Source organism: Calidris pugnax, unplaced genomic scaffold (assembly GCF_001431845.1).
Source record: "Calidris pugnax isolate Ruff unplaced genomic scaffold, ASM143184v1 scaffold4, whole genome shotgun sequence".
NCBI classification, from domain to species: domain Eukaryota; kingdom Metazoa; phylum Chordata; class Aves; order Charadriiformes; family Scolopacidae; genus Calidris; species Calidris pugnax.
This window is the reverse complement of record NW_015090781.1, coordinates 1,058,599-1,071,804: the sequence shown is the minus strand read 5'-3', so window position 1 is coordinate 1,071,804 and position 13,206 is coordinate 1,058,599. Positions and strand designations below refer to the sequence as shown.

General features: G+C 36.4%; 1 protein-coding gene across 1 annotated transcript in view; it reads left to right on the top strand.

Moving 5' to 3' along the window:
• The first annotated feature begins 663 nt into the window (after positions 1–663).
• The window catches only part of ADGRA1 (adhesion G protein-coupled receptor A1), a 286,732-nt gene continuing 274,189 nt past the window's right edge, over positions 664–13,206 (top strand). The window contains exon 1 of the mRNA XM_014959599.1: positions 664–721. The gene's annotated coding sequence lies outside the window, so the exon portion shown is untranslated. The remainder of the gene's footprint in view (positions 722–13,206) is intronic.

The window sequence follows — 13,206 nt, the reverse complement described above, 5'->3', positions numbered from 1 at the left end:
GAAGAATAGACAACTTTTTCAATGGCTTGCATGTAGGGCCAGTTTGCATGCGTGGTGGTACTTCTTGGGCTAGGCATAGCTTAATTACTGAATTTCTACTATGCAGAGGCTGCAACAGGAAAACATTTTTGCACTAGTCCGTTTTTGTGGGAAAGTGGTGATTTTTCGTTTATCTCTCCTACGGAAAATTAGATACTTTCTCTGTATCTTTCAGCCCTTGATGTTATCGTTATTTGTACATCCCCATGATTACTGCCACTGCAAGGGAACTGCATTGCCCTCTAACCTACTGCAACAGTTTTTAACATCCCATATTTCATCAGCTTTTTTGCGGACTGGGAAGCCCAACAAGTACTTTTGGTAATTTAGAATCTATTAGTGTGGGCATTTATCAGTGTTAGAATTTTCAAGCTGAAGCCAAAATTCATTTGTTGACATATTTTTTGAATGTGCTTTTATTTAATAAAGAAGAAACTATACGCCTCAGGAAATTGTAATCTTTATTTACTGCTATGATGGGAAAATGCAAATGAAGCAGAGAATTTTGTGACTAGTATTTTACAGAGTCAGTAATTTACTATAATTACATATTTTAAATCAGTGGAATTATCATGTTCTATTAATCACATTCTTTCCTGACTTCTTGTAGGATTCTGAGTAACAACAAGATCTTATGGTTGAAGAATGGCTCTTTCTTTGGACTGAGATCCCTGGAGAGACTGTGAGTAACTGACCAGCCTCCTTCCACCTCCAGTTAAATAGTCTTTGCATTTTAAATATAAACCCAAACACTGGATAGTGAAGTTGAGGTGTTCTGAACTGTATTGCACAGTAGAGTTTCTAGGCAGTCATAAAGTTAAGAAACAGCATAAAAATGAGTGAATGCGGATGGATGTGGAAAATAGAGGAAAGCACTGCTATCAATTTGGAACAAAAATAAACATCCAGTCACAGACTTGTACTGAACTATGTACGCTATCACAGTGAAGACTGGTATATGTAATGGTAACACTAACGTACCTGACATACAGTTTGGGTTATTTAACTCATTGGTCTCCAATACTTCCATTTTAATTCCATTCTAATTTTATATTTTAATTATATACTAAAGAAGTCAGACAACATTTGTCAGTAGAGCAGAGGATAACCTTGATAAAGCTCTGTGCTTGTGTATTTCTAGTCAATATTTGGAGAGGGGAGGATGAATGAGTTTCCATATGATCTGCTCAGGAGCAACTAATGAGTTAGGAAGAAAATATTCTGAAACTTCAATGGAATAAATAAGCAGTAACAACTATACTGCAATAACACTGTTTTCTGTATATATAGGTCACTCATTTGAGTGACTAATTATATCATGCCTATTTTAAAACATCTCCTGCATCTTAAGTTAAATTATTTTTATATTGCTTTGTAAGAATACATTCATTATGTGGAGCTGTTAAAGTAGTTGCTACATTCTTGAATGCATGAATGTATTCTAAGTTGTATGAATGTTTCCATATGCAAAAAAACCCAAACATACTAAAATCAACTTTAGCTAATATTTTTCTCTATGTGAAAAGTTGCATGCTGTTCATGGTTGTGTAGTAAGGTGGGTAAGTATATGTAACTGAAATATTTGAATATTCTAGCTGTAATTTAAAAATAAACTATATATATATACAAGGTCTGGAGCGATTCCTTAAGCACTTTGAAGGTTTAGGATAAAGCCAACTTTCTGAACAGTTATGTAAAGGAATACTAAATTTTCTCTGCACATAGTTATACATGTAACAAATACTTTAATATTGGCAATATTAACTGGTCTGGAATGAAGAGTACTTGTGTATTATTTACTAACTGGTTTAATGTTAGGTTTAACAATGATATGAGGTTTATGTAGAAATTTACAAATATTTTAGACAAAACAATTTAAGGGAGAGGATTGCAAATTTATTGCAAGAAAAGAAATTAGTAAATTAAATTCTGTTGCACTTGGAAGCATTAATGTTTAGAAATCAAGGAAAACATTTCCTCTTTTCCTCTTTTTTTTTTTTTTTAGGTTTAATTTACATTGGGGAAGGATAATGAGCGTGTACTTCTTAAAACTCTATTGGTTATCTAGTTAGAGAAATACTTCAACATGAACAGATCTTGCTTGAGAACAGCGTGTAGCCTCTACAATCATCACCATCTAAACCTTCTTGATTTTATTGTATTGATTTTTTGCAACATTACACATAAAACCAGTGAATATCAGCTCCTCTGTATATGATTCTATTTGGCCATGGCATTAATAAAAAATCCGTAAGTGGTCCTTGATGCAAAGACTAGAATTCAGGTGATGACATTCTCATCAGATTTGGATGCTCCATCCCTTGTTCTCTGGCCCCATGAAGTTCTTACCAATATCCACAAAGGCCCTGTTTCAGCTGGTGGGGTGGAAGCTGGAATAGTCGACTAAGAGGTGTGAATAAACTGCGTCTGAATGAGTGTTCCTAACCCTTCCCCCAGCTTTGCCTTTTCCACACGAGCCAACCCAGAACAGTGCTGCAGATGGTTAAAATAGAGAGCCATGGCAGCAAGCGCTGTTGATGTTCGTGTCTCATCAAAATGGACCAAAAAGAATTTTTATTTCTTTTCTGAAAGGAATAAAAGTCTGAAAGGGGAGTTAGAGAACCTTATGAAGTATGGTAGCAGGAAAATCCAGCTTCCTTCAAGATAGTGTTAAGTTTAAAAGATCAGCTTAGAAACACGGGTGTGCTGGAGTTAAGGATTACACTTTTAATTTGGTTTTGCACATTTTGTGGTCCTCCAGAACAAAAAAATTAGTAATGTGAATGCCATAGAGACAACAAGCATGCCTGTCTGGAATTCTTTGGTGGTTACTGTGAGATCATGAGCCAGGAGAGTGTTAGTTTATGTGAAAAATGAAATCATCCAATGTCAAACTTGAAAACTTTGGAGGAAGGTAAAATTTCAGTTGGAAAAAATCAGGTGGAACTGAGTGACTTGCATATTCTGGCTCTTTCTTGTCCTGGAGTGCTTGAAACTACTTTTTGAACAGAGAAAGTTTTGAAGCCCTCCTCCAATAACCTAGTGACAACTTTCCCCTTATTATTTTGTTTTTCAATGTGTGTCACAAGAGGAACTGGATTACAGAAGTATCAGTAATCCCAAGGTGATTTCTCAACAGTGTTACACAAGTGAGAGACTTCGCCAAGTGGTTGTCTCAAACTAGGACTCCTCATTGTATGCAACTTTAATCACAGAAACTGAGAAATATAAGTTGTTTGTCCCTTAATTGTCCATTCTAATAGTAAGACAGAATTGATTTCTCTAAAGCTAAGACTATCGTAGAACTCTTACGTTGTTAATGAAATGCAATTTTTTCAAAATATAGTAGAACCTGGTTTGTATTTGTTTCTGCAGACTTCTCAGAAAATTGCATTTTTTTAATCATGGCATGAGTATGACAAGCTTTCTGTTTCGGATGGTCTTAAATTTTGTTACTGCTGTAAGAAGAAATCTGATAGTATGTTTTCAGGGGATACAACCGGCCAGCCAGGAAAAAACGTTTGGAGATACAGTTGTTGCCCTTTTAGTAACAGAAATATAATCCCATATTTACTAGTACGTTATTAATATTTAAAGCGAAACATTTAATAATGTCTGCAATAACTATTTCTCGTATAGTTTTCTTATTAAATGCATTTATGAAATTTTTACTGGGCAGTTTGACAAACACCATCTCACAAAAGACACTTTTTCTGTGTTTAGTATGTGTGTGTGAGCAGTGACTCATGAGCGATCTGTAGAGATGCCACTTTCTCTGCATTTAGTTTGAGTTTTCTGAAACTAAGAATTACCGCCTTGTGCTGTTTTGGAAAGCTTGACTCACAAATGTGTTACGGCCTCTGAATCATGATGCACTTCTGTGGCACTGGGCTTATTTTGCAGCACTAACAAGAGGTATTAAGAGGTGAATATCATTCCTTAAATACCATGTGGAAATAAAAACTTTCTGTAAACTTAGGTTTTGTATGGTGCTTAGTTATATTGGCCTTGACTGCTCCCTCGATTTGGATGAAAATCAAAAGTGTAGGTAAGAAGTTAAATAAACTTTTTTGAAGAAAGTGTGGTAATGAAGCTTCGTGTTAAAACATGAAGAGCTTTATGGAATTTAATCAGAAGAGGTCTACAGACCATAAATTCTATAAATTTCTGTAGTTCTATAAAAACGTCCTGGAGTCCCCTTCTCTGGAGATCTTCAATACGCGCCTGGATGCCATCCTGAGTAATGTGCTCCAGGCATTCCTGCTTTAGCAGGGGAGTTGGACCAGATGATCTCTAGAGGCCCCTTCCAACTCTGACAATTCCGTGATTCCGTAAATGAGTGAGTATCTTGAATCCATTTCTGTGATACACCTTGTAGAGATGGCTTCATATTCAGAAGGCTGAGAGTTCAGATTTAAAGTTTGGGGCAAAGACTTGACATCTTGTAATGGTTTCAGTTCCAGTGGCTGTAGTCAGTGTCTTATGTTCTTGGGAGGTGCATTGATCTGAGCAGGACAGCTTTGGTTACTGTAGACATTTAAATAAGTTTTTCATATGCTCTGAGTACCATAAAAGAAAGGCAAAGTGGGTTAAATAGAAAAAATCTGTGGCCTACAGTTTTTTGTTTTTTTTTAAATTGTTATTATTTATTTGTTTATGTTTAACTTATGGGCAGTAGGGTTAACCATTGATGTTTCCCAGGGAATCATAGGCAATATATGGGATGGACCCTGCCAAAGACACAGGTCCCTGAACAGTGTGTGGCAAAAAGCTATTATTAGTAACAGTTGTGGCAACTCTTTTTATGCTTGAGAATATTTACCCTCTAAATATCTCTTCTGGAAAATGCAGTCCATGTGATGCTTTTGGGGACAAGGACTGAGGTTGCTGAGCCAGGTATTCCAGCTGTGATGGACCCAAAGTCAAGACCTAGACTAGGAAAGTAAATCTTATTCCCTCATCCTGATGTCAGCTGGAGTATGTACCTGAGCTATTGTCCACACTACTCATTTTCTTACCCTCCACAACAACCACAGCATCACAATTCTCTGGATAGTCTGGGTCCTGCACAAACTCCCCCTGTTACCAATACTTGGGGGCAATCTATTGTGGCAGCTTCTCTCTTGTGGGCCTCCTGGTGCTCAAAGGAGCTGATTTGGCATTTGCACATTTTCTGAAGTGGGTGTGTAAAGTTTCTCTCTCTCTTTCATAACTAAATGCAATTTTTCATGAAGTTTATAGGAATATAATTAGCTCTGAGACTGCTGCTCCTTTGTCCCCTATGGCTGAAACTGACAGGCTCAGAAGCTATGTGGAGGGAACTAGCAAATAAAAATAAAGAAATATACACAACTGACCATGATTGCATAAGCAGTGTTTCCTTAGGAAATCAGGATGAAAGATCACTAAGCAAAATTGCACATATTTTTCACAGTTGACCCAGAAGAAAAGCATGCCAGGCGCTACTACTTCAACAGTGACTGTTTTATAGAAACATGTCATTGCATTTTGCCAATCTTCCTAGACATGTTTCTAGACAAAGAAAAATAATACTAAAGTATTTATAAGAATTTAAATTTAATTTATTTTTTGGTTTAATTTTAGTTTTTTAGCTGTATAAAGAAGTCTTACTTGACCAGGTCTCACTTAGATTGTGTGTACGTTTATTAGGTGATGGTGTATCATAAACCATCAAGGCCAGGCTGGATGGGGCTTGGAGCAACCTGGTCTGGTGGGAGGTGTCCCTGCCCAGGGCAGGGGGGTTGGAACTAGATGATCTTTAAGGTCCTTTCCTACTCTGACCATTCTATGATTCTATGAACGTCACTGACTGTGTGGCAGTGCTACGCAGTCACATGTTGTCTTCACTTATTATTAAATAAGACTGCATAAAACCTACATCACGTAGAATTTCAGTATGACATTCTGCAACTATATATTGTGCTGTGCAACTGAAGTAATAACAATTAAAGTTGAGGGAATAATTGGGCAGAAAATGCAAACAAAACAAATTTGACCATACTAAAAAACATGCTGTTAAACAGCTGATAAAAAAGGATGATATTTAGGTGTTCTTTAGCAAAAGTCCGTTGATGAAAAGGTAAAATATAAAGGTTTACATTTTAATATACTGATATCCTTCTTAAAACATGCAATTTATGTTCTTTAAATTACTGGCCACTACTTTTCTTTTCCTGCATATACTTTTGAAGAGTGCATGTATACACACACACACGCACACACACACGAAGAAATCAATGTGTTCTTACAAAATATAATCTTGGAGACCTCAAACGGCTGCATTAATTCACCTCAAATGCCAGATAGCCATGTTCAGAGAAATGCTGTGATGTTACTAAGGGAAAGGGCAATTTTAAAATTTATTTCTTAGAGCTGTCTGTTGTGTAAGTAGTCATGGCATGATTGAAACTGTTCGGTTTTATCTAGTTTTTTTTATTTGGAGAAATATGGAGGAAGTAAAATCAGTTCAAATTCCTTTCAAGCATCTGAAGTTTTCTTGCCCCTTGAAATCCCACATGGATTTAGTAAATTCTGTACATCTAGTTGCTAATGATAACAAATGCGTTCTTTGTTTAATTTCACCTTAAATATTCTCAAAGAACAAAAATACAGATGCTCCAACCATTATTTTTCCTTGTCTAGTAATATGTCTAGGAGTCCTGGGGAAACCTAAGAATTTTTCATGTTAAATTTCTTATTGTGTTGGCTTGTTGTAATTGTTTACAAAAAACTTCATTATGCTGCATTACTCCTTGAAGTGGTTGAACATTGCAGTAGGTGAAGAAGGACAGGAATAGCCACGGGGAATGATTTTTCTCCTGGAGTGAGACTATGTGTACTTTGTGCACATGCTCTAAACTAGATTGAAAACAATTCATGTTCTTCTTGGAGCTCATTGAACTTTGAGTTATCCTTTTGGTTTCAGTATCAGATTAAGAAATTGTCTTTCTAATTACAATAATGCTAGTGTTTGCATGAAACGATAATTCCCTTTGTCACTTCTAGAAGCAGCTAGCATAGCTGGAAGTTTTTTAATTGATGTTAAGTATGCTTGGTTGCAAATATTCAATACTAAAGCAATTATAAACACTGAGCTCAAAAAAGGACATCTCTGAAAATTCATGAAATACTGAAGTTAAGGTAACTGTTCTTCCAATTTATTATTTATTTATTTTTGATGCATTCCTTCTAGCCTGACTGGCGAGTCTTAAAGGACACAAGTACAAGAGTGCAGATACTGCTGCTCAGTTGACATATTTTGTGCAGCTCTGTGTGTCACAAAAATTCATTTGTTAGCTAAGTTTAGAAGTAAATACAAACCACACTTTCTTGTAAGCTGCGGAAAGGCAGGTTTGGCAGCAGGAAATTATACTGGATCAGAAAATCTTTTAATATTTGACTATAACAACTGAAGTAGCTCTCACTAAATCCCAACGGGGATGGAGACAACTCTCAACTTGTTGTCTTTGGTAGCGAGGTTATCTTATCTCGGACAAGACCGAGGCAGTTCTAGCACATCTCTGCACCTGAGAAGACTATGACAAATGCTAGCAGGGCTGCAGGGCATGGGGTTAAAGTCATCCTCTTGTTTTCTTCTATATAAGTTTTTTAGGCTCTGTTTTAGTCCAGACATAAATTTGATCTATTCTTCCAGTAATATAATCTGAGGTAATAAAATATCACAGGAAAAAATACAAGTAACATGGATCTATATATAAAACACTTGTATTAACATACTGTCATTAAAAAAAAAATAATAGAATACTGCTAGCAAATAGCAAATGTAAAACCTTGGGTTTGGTTTGGTTTTATTAATGGATGGACATCAGCTGTAGCTGTCTTACTGAATGTATTTTTTTTTCAGTGAAAAATATTGAATCAGAACTATATCAAGCAAGAGTTAATGTAAAGATCCATATCCTGACGCAGTGCTAGGAATTTGAGTTTGCAGAATTGACACTCCTCTTCTCCTAGTGCTATCATCACAACCAATATATGCATTTGTATTTTCAAAACCAGACCTAGAGACTCCTTTGAAAACATTATGAAACAGGAAACTGGACGTGGAAAAAGCACTGTTGGTCCTCATGTAGAAGGAGTGCAGGGTGGAAGGCATTTCAAAGTAAATATTATTTGGTTGTAGGCAGCGTTTTAATGAATTGCACAGAAGGAGAATATTTAATTTGCAATTGTTGCATAGAAATTTTGAGAAACCAGAGGAGAAATGAAGGCAAGATCAATGTCACAAACCAAACAGGGCAAATTTAATTTTTAATTACCTTTTCATTATAATTCTGTTGTCCTTTATGGATCTCCTGATTACACCCTATGACTAACAGTGAATTACTCATTTAGCAATGCAAAGGCTGAGTATGTGCATTTTTTGAACCCCCCTGTCAAAAAAACCCCGACTCCTCAGAACTCTCAAAAAAACCCTTCTCAAAACTCCAGAAGCTATAATGTCCTAGTATGCAGTATTTAGCATTATATCAGGAATTATAAAACTCTTGTTATTCTTAGTGTGACTCTCAGAAACAGAAGAGCTAGAAATGAAAAGAAAAATTACATTACCCTCTTTGAAATAGGCATATATACTGTAAGTATCGGGCATTGGAACAGGCTGCCCAGGGAGGGGGTGGAGTCACCATCCCTGGATGTGTTTAAGGGATGTTTAGATGTGGTGTTGGGGGATATGGTGTAGGGGAGAACTTTGTAGAGTGGGGTTGATGGTTGGACTCGATGATCCAAAGGGTCTTTTCCAACCCCATGATTCTATGATTCTATGATTCTATAAGTGTTACAAGCACGAAGTACCTTCCAACCTCAATGATTCTATGATTCTATAAGTGTTACAAACATGAAGTACCAATCAAGGCACTTGTAATGTAATCTGACAGAAAGATAATGTATTTTTTTGCTCTGGTCATTTGTTATTTTTCAGTACAATACAACTATTAGACATCACACACTTTGTATTTTAGAGGATGAGACAGCAGGAAAATACCTCTTTATGTCTGCAAATAAGCAGTAACTCTAAAAAGAGAGGATGTTTCCTTTAGGATATTACACTGTTATTTAAAAATAGTAATTAACTCTGAAAAAATAGGTTAATGAAATTATTCGCATAGTTTTAGGGCAAGTGTCCAGAACCAAGTGTGTTTCCCATCTTTTCTTTCTACCTTAACCCTGCTTTTTGTTTTTCTCCCAAAGTGCCACATTCTTTCTCTGGTTCTTTTGGCATTTTCCCCCTAATTGAAAAAACAGGGACTACCAGGTCATGTCTTTGCCTAATAACGAAATGGAAGACTTGCCAGCGCCACCGTCCCGTGCAGGCACTGCTCATTGGCCTGATGGGGTATTATGCCATTCTCAATGTGCTGCTGGGATTTCATTCCTCCAGTTCTGGCACGAAACTATGATTTCAGCTTGGGCACGAAGATGCCAACTGCTAGTATGTATGCGGTATAGTAACGATATTTATGACGTCAGTGGTTTGCCAGGTTGCATTGCTATACTTTTGAGTGTCACTATTTGCATTTTTTCCCTGACAAAACAGATTTATGCTGGAAATGCTAGCATGGCAAAATAAAAATGTTTTGTGGGGACACAGCAGTTTCAGAAACATCTTTGTCATAGATGTCAGTATTTCATTTCAACTGTTTTGTATTCAGAAAATAGAATCTTTTTGGAATGATAATGCTGAACTGTACCACTTTGGACTGATGCAAGCTGTACATGTTTTCTATAAAGAAATGGCAGACTAATTGGAGAATTAGGAAAAACAGAAATGTGGTTTAAGGGCAGTTTGTATGAAGTCATAGAGTAGCAGCCTGGGAAGCCAGGCTGGTAAAAATTAGTGTTCATTGATCGAAAACTGAGCTAATCTTGTGGAGTGAGCTGTGAAATAAGTTGATAACAAAGTCCTTGTGTTCAGTATTTTGTGGTTTTGATCCCTCACCTTTTGGTGGTATAATGTTTCAAACTCAAAAAAATATTACAATATTTCTTGTCTTCATACGCAATATGGTCTTCAGGATTACTGTTGGGAAGTCCAAAGTTTGATGCCTCATCTGGCAGTACCTGGACATAAAATGTACCTTAAGTTCTGAGTAGGAACATCTCCTCAGTGTCATGGTGTGCTTAGGTAAAACTCAGTATCAGAAGAAAAGCTCTGAACTCCATCCATCCCTCCCAGCAAGTTTTCTGGGCCCTACTAATACCTTTCATTGTCTCTCTCTGTCCGACTTCCTATCAATTCACAGACATTTCTCATTTGCTTGTAAGAAAAAGACTTTATATATATTATTCTCTTCCAAAGTTCGTGTCTATAGACTAGCCTGTGAAGGTCTCTAATGAAAACATGCTGTAAATCATTCATACCATGCTGGTCCATAAATCCTCCAAGGATACCCAACGACCCTGGTAGCTTGTTGCCCTCAAAACTTGTGGAGATGCCTGCAGAAAGCATAGCTTGTTCTCTGACATTTGTACTTCTCCAATAATCTCTGAGAAGGCAAAATAAATAAAAAAATAGAATGTACTTAAAAAGCAATAGAAAGAAGGTCTGTGTTTTATACCATTTTAGTTTAAAAGAACCCAATCCCCCAAACAAGCTGTCTGAAGTCGTTAGGAAAGCTGATTTAATATAACAGCTGTGGGCAGTTTTTCTCCCCACTTCTTAATATAGACAGAATTGATTAGTTGGGTGTGGTATAGAGCTGCATGTGTCTAGTAGATACAAAATGGTTGTTCTCATGAGAAAATTGCACACAGACTTAGCACATGATAAGCTGTCTTGTGTTAACACAAATTGCCTAGTTCTTGAAATGGAAAGTGACTGGGAGAGCTATAGAGGATGTTTGTATAGTCTGAGCTATGCAGATATTCTGGGAAAAAAAAGAATTACGAAATTCCTCTATGCTCTACTTTAGAAAGTGCTTTGCCAAGGAGAATACAGAAAGAAACATTGTGCTGGAATAAAAATGTGTATTTTTATTTGCTTGTGAACTTGAAAGAATAAAATAAAATTGATAGTGAGCTTCATCTTGTGGAAATAAGCAGATTGAGTTAAAAATAAGCCACTTGAGTTAGCATAATGCAAGAAACTTGTTGAAGCATAAATAAAATATTTTTATCATGCTTTTATAACCCAGAAAACTGCCAAAGGGGCAGCTTGAAACTCTTAAAATCAATTACTTTGTGTCTGTGAAAAATTATGAAAGATGCTAAGTCAGGAAAAAAATTTTAGTTGTAGGTACCTGAAAAAAAATATTAAGAAGAATACCCTCTCAAGGATAACTGTAACACTTTTGCTATGATGCTATAATTAATGGCCAATGAAAGAAACATTTATAGCTAATGTAAGTTCCCCAGACACATGGTGCATTTGTTATTTTCGTCAAATGTGCTTGCCATTTTTTTATGTTCAATATTCACTTTTCTTTCTTAAGGGAAAGTAAGTTAATACTTTTTAAAAGACCTTAAAGACATGCTTTTCAGCTGAAATGGGAGTTCAAAGTACATTGTGTTCAGAATAAAACAGTGTTTTCTGTACTCTGTCAGCAGCTAAGTTGAGAATTTGGTAGCTTTTTTCTCCTTTGTACCATTAATTGCTTTTAGGTATTTCTGAGAAGTGCAAGTGCCTCACAAGGGACAATTCTCCCATTTGAGTGAAGTTTGAATACTGTATTAAGCTTTCCTACTGTACAGAGTCATGTGAACTTACAAAAATATTTAGGAATGTAAGACCAGAATGGGTTGCAGCCAGGCTGAGTTTCCAGGGATAAAAAGAAAATTTGTTCAACTCTCCCTCTCATCATAACCACGATAAACTAGCCACTCCATTAATTGCTTTCCAGCACTCCATTAACAGTACTGAAACTTCAGTTCAAAATGATGTCCCTGAAAATTGTAATGTGTCAGAGGAAAAGAAATTGTGATGTGTCAAAGGGATGTTCTTTGGTTTGGTTTGTTTTTTTTTTTAAATCTTTTTATGTGTTTTTGGCACAGTAACCAATAAATCCTTATCAGTCCAAACCCGACGGCTACTTTAACCATGAGTACGCCAGCAAGGAGTACCAACGCAGACACCTGGATTTTTTTGCAGTACTGGACCAGTTCGGGTTCCCAGCATGAACTCTCTTAACCTTTTTCAGCAAAAAAAGAGGAGCAGGGAAAGCTTTTAAAGCTATGTCCTGCATCAAGCAAGAAAAAAAAAATAAAAATGCTGCCAGTCCTTGCAGGTGCCCAGAGAGGATTCAACTCTGAATATGCAAAAATTCATGTCACAAGCTCTAATTTCTAACTTGAGTAAGACCTGTCTGGGCATAAACCCCCTTCCTTAACAGTTTCAAACTTAGTTTGAACAATTTGAAGGCTGCTCCAAATCTCTACTTCTGTAAGAGATAAACTTTTTTTTTTTTAATTTTTACTAACCTGTGTTCTAAATGTACTCATAGCCTATTTTTATCCATATGACTTTATAGTACTGTTATCCTTTAACTTAAACTAATCCCTTTCTCTTTGAAGGGGTCATAATTTATAAACAATGGTGTAATACTCACTTTCATAGTCTAAGCAAGCCAAAAAAATGGTAATATCTTAGTGACATCATGAAAATAACCATGAAATGTGTACAACCTTAAAAAAGAATAGTTATTGGCACAAGGCCTGAAGTGTGTAAAAGTAAGATTATTATCTGCAAAGATTTATTTGGTGTGTAATGACAACGTACTCTTTTTTTATAGCCAAAAAGATGGGTTTGAATCCAGTTTATTGAATGCTTAGACAAGTCCAAATTCAGCTTGGTTTAACACTCAGAAGTGATGCCCATGTTATAAAACTCTCATCCAGTCGAATACAAGGAGGACCCCTCTGGAGGATCTGTGTGCAGTAGACGTCCTTGGGAAATTCACTGGATTTTAGGGCTTAGGATGTCTGCATAAAGCTGCTTTCTCTGGTCTTGTGTAACCAGCCAGCTCTGCCCAAATTGACACTTGGAGAAGCCCAGTCAAACTTTACAGCTTTCTGCTGATGACATTGAATTAATTCCTACTTTTCTTCCTATTTTTATTTGTGTTGTCACTATTTTCAAGTTGAGTGCTGACATTACTGGGTGGGCGGGAGACGTTCTTTTCTTTTTGTCTT